This window comes from Arvicanthis niloticus, chromosome 1 (genome assembly GCF_011762505.2).
Source record: "Arvicanthis niloticus isolate mArvNil1 chromosome 1, mArvNil1.pat.X, whole genome shotgun sequence".
Lineage (NCBI taxonomy): Eukaryota > Metazoa > Chordata > Mammalia > Rodentia > Muridae > Arvicanthis > Arvicanthis niloticus.
Window position 1 is genome coordinate 23,764,867 of NC_047658.1, and position 4,116 is coordinate 23,768,982.

A 4,116-nucleotide genomic window follows, 5' to 3' on the forward strand; every position below is an offset into this window, starting at 1 on the left:
GTCTACATCCTTTGCCTTTGCTTACACTGGAAATGGTTCTGAACACTGGGCTCCCTAGTACTTTGGTCCCTTAACGATTGGGAAAATTCTCTCCACCAATGAAACTCACTTCTGAGAATAACCAGCAATAAATACCATCTTGAGTAAAATGATTTAAGTGCATTCTTTGGGAAATGCTTTTGTTTTATGTCTGAGTCTCTGTCTTTGTCTCTCTGTGTCTCTCTATTTTTCTTTCTCCATCTCTCTGTCTTTGCCTCTCTTTATCTCTCTGTCTTCCTCTTTCTTTCCTTTTTTCTTCTCTCCCCACCCTTCAAGTCTCTGTACTATACACAAGGATTATTCACTACTGTTTCTCTTCCTCCTTTTAGATCCACAGGGAATTTTACTCCCCTGTCTCTTTCAAGTTAGGTATGGTCTTCTGTTAAAATTAGTTAGTAGCACTGTGACATTGTTCCCATAAAGGAATGTAATTCCAGGGAAAGGGCTATTCACAGAGTGTTCCAGACCAAGCTGTAGCTTCCTTACCCTTCCTACATTTTGACTGACAAAAATAATTTTCAGAGAGGGCTAGGATGGGATTCTCATTTCCTTCCTCTGAGTTCATACATTTCCTAAGACATTCTGCTGCCTGGGGTTGGTGTGTCACCCTAAGAAAATGTTCACTCATGGGTATATCCATGATTTTTCAAAAGACATGTTATTCCTTCTATGGATTAATTTTGCATTCCTCAGTAATATGAAATGCAGGGTACTTCACCTAAGTTAAGACTTTATCTAAGTGGATTGAATACACACGCTAATAGTGTTTATTTTCCAATAAAGGTAAATATTTGAATATTTCTTCTTTTAAGAAAACAAAATGGTGATGAGGTTCTATGTTCTGATGATTACAGTCAGGATATCAGACAGTGGATAGCAAACATTCAAAAGATTTAAAATATTCAGTTCTGCTTCACCAATAGTTTTATGTCTAAGAAAGCTAAATTCCCTAAGTTGTAATTTCTTCAGTCATAAGATAGGAAAAATAGTATCTATATTTGCAAGACTTGTAGGTTACTTTTCATGTATATACCCATTAAAACTAAAACATACTGCTTTGAACAAAAATATCCTATAAATGTTTATTATCACTATTACTCTTGTCCATTCATTTCTCCTTTATTCATACTTTTATTTTTCCTTTCTTTTAATATGGCTTCCCCAAATGCTAAAGCTGTATTTTATTTCAGTAGCACTATAGTCAATATCATAAAGTGCCAGCACTTGGTCAACAATTCATTGGCTCTTCCTGCCTGAATCACAGTGACCAGACACTGCTGAATAAATCTGGGTAACAACCTAAGACGCAGGATACTACATGCAAATAGAACCATCTAGCCATGCACACATATGTTCCTGTTCCCATTGGTAACCTTATCGTTCACTTCCCAGAGGAAATATCATCCAACAAAAGTGCATTAAATAACTGTTAAACATCAGGTATTATTCTTGACTCAGGTGACAGAGTTATTCAGTGGGCATTTAATATTCTCATTTTCTGGTCTTCATCCAAAGAAACCATCAGATGATACACATGTGAATATAATTGAAGTGGCTTAAATTGAATATAAACTGAAATAGATGATATACTGGAAGGATAAGCATGGATTAATGAGTGCAATAAATTCAGATGTGATGTGTTATGAAGAAAATAAAACAAGATAATAAGATAGTGACAGGGTGCCATACTTACAATGATCAATAAAGGCTCTGCTCAGGAGTCAGCCAAAGCAATGAGGCAAAGGTGACTGACTGCTTACACGAATGTCAGGATACCATTATTAGTAATAAAACATTGTCTTTAATAGACACACAACTGTCATGTAAAAGTAGCAGTCTTTCATCACTGTCTCACAGCTAGATGTTGCTATCTGATTAAGATCCCATGAAGAGTTTCTTTGTGTTACTGACAGAGCATCTTCTTAAAAGAGAATAGATAGGTCCCTTTGTTTTCTACACCTACATAGATCATGTTATAATTATGTTTCATTTGGTTTCAATATCCTCACTCTAGTAAGACAGTTTGATGATTTCAGTCACAAATTCTCAAAGTAGGAGACCACATATACAATATGATCTCCCATGACATTTCTAAAGAAACAATCAAACCAAAAAGGATTCTTCCGTGTATGAGGTTCTCAAAAAATAAAATCACCTACCCACCACCAGCTACACATTAGCTTCTGCCTCCTACTCTTATATATTCATGATGAATTTCCATATACTGAAGTCATGGATTGTTATCTAAAATAATTTCTATTTTAAACATTAGCAAAGATAGATAGAAATGTCTAGTGGAGTATGCCCAATATGCCTTTAAGAAAGATTTTTCTATACAGAGAGGACTGTAGAAAGAATGTCTGCTCCAGACAAGCTTGTGAGATGGAGCCAACTAATCACATTCAGGATGGGGTTTTCCTCATTGATAAAACATCTCTTGAAATACCCTAATGGGTATGCTCAGAGGTATGTCTCTAGATGATTGTAAATGCTGTCAAGTTGACAACTAAGATTTAGCATCACAATATTCTCTGTGCAGGAGCCCTCACCACCTGTATTCTTTGTAAATCTCTCCCTTATCAATACACTGTTTTTTTCCAGCTCTACCTTATCCCAGAGGTCTCAATTCAAACATTATTCTCTCCAGAAAGATTCCTCTTATCCTCTTTTCTAAACCAGAGCTTCCCCAAAGTAACTATGGAAAATTTTTATTTATTAAGTCATGATACATGTATTAAGTTATTAATTTCCATTATTAAAATTAAGTGCTAAAACAAATATCTTTTTTTTTTGTCTTTGTACCTGTAGAACTTATAGTCCAAGCTATTTAGCTAAGAAAATGAAATGTAGACGATGTCTCCAATATATTCAAGACAGGTTATTTAGTCACAGAATAATATTTACTTTCTAAAAAAGATTCAATAAATGGAAATATGTACATGAAATCCTCCTTGTATTTTCTTATTGTTTATTATAAGAAACTCAGTAATATGATGTGACTTCATCATAAAGAGTTTGTAAAAATTAAAAAAAAAAGAACAAGGTTGGGGCTTCATAGATTGCCCAGTGCTTAAGACAGCTTGCTGTTCTTGCAGAAGAGCCAGGTTCTGTTCCTAGTACCTACATAGTAGCAGTTTTAAGGAATTGACTTCTCTTTGAACAAACATGAAACAATGAGCAAGGTTATGTGAACACCACAGCATCACCTCGAGCTGATGTAGAAATCACATGGGCAGGATGTTAAACTTCAGTCCTTCATTCTTTAGCAACAATCCTTCATTAAGCACAGTCATCTGTTCTAGACCAAGTGGGGCTTTAGAATCTTCTGGAGTATTGGACGAATAGTATCAGAGATTGCAAAGGAAATGGAACTATTGTCCCTGTTTTTTGTTTGTTTTGTATTTTTAGAAAGAAACTGATTCGGCATAGGCTAGCTACACACTGACTTTACACCTGCCCTTACTTTTTTTTTTTTTTTTTTTTTTTTTTTTTTTTTTTTTTTTTTTTTTTGCGTCTCAGACACATTTATTAATGCCACATTATAAATGGTACTAGGTGAGTGTACAGTGATGTTCTGTGTTCCCATCTAACACAGCTGGCTTCAGTTTAGCTGACATATTCATACTCGGAGCAGTTAGTGATGGCCATGGGCAGGTGCAGGACTGGAGCCTTTCAAAGCTTTACTTCTTTTATCAGCACTCCTGATTTTATAAAGGATGAGGTTCATCAACCCCACTCCTACCCAGATCTCCTGGTAAACCTGGGTATAGTAGGGTTTCATGGGGACCCAGACTTTTTTAATGAAGGTTTGAAGCATCTCAGCAGAACAAAGGCCACAGGCAACACCCTGCCCTTACTTTTTAAGTATAGGAATTATAGGCATGTGCCACCTGCTCATTCCTACAATACCCTTCCCATGGTAGTACACTGGGTTAGGTGATACTAACATCCTAGTTGAATTATGTACATTTCAAATGAGAGAAGGGAGATTAGCATGCTAAGAAAGGCATATGGTATGAGGTATACCATGAGAGAAGCATGGGTGCCTTATGCTCACAGGGCAAGTGAAAGAGGGAA

At 36.0% G+C, this 4,116-nt stretch overlaps 1 pseudogene; it reads right to left on the bottom strand.

Moving 5' to 3' along the window:
• Positions 1–3,540: 3,540 nt before the first annotated feature.
• On the bottom strand, positions 3,541–3,881 carry LOC117725054 (ATP synthase subunit ATP5MPL, mitochondrial pseudogene; annotated as a pseudogene).
• Positions 3,882–4,116: the final 235 nt, after the last annotated feature.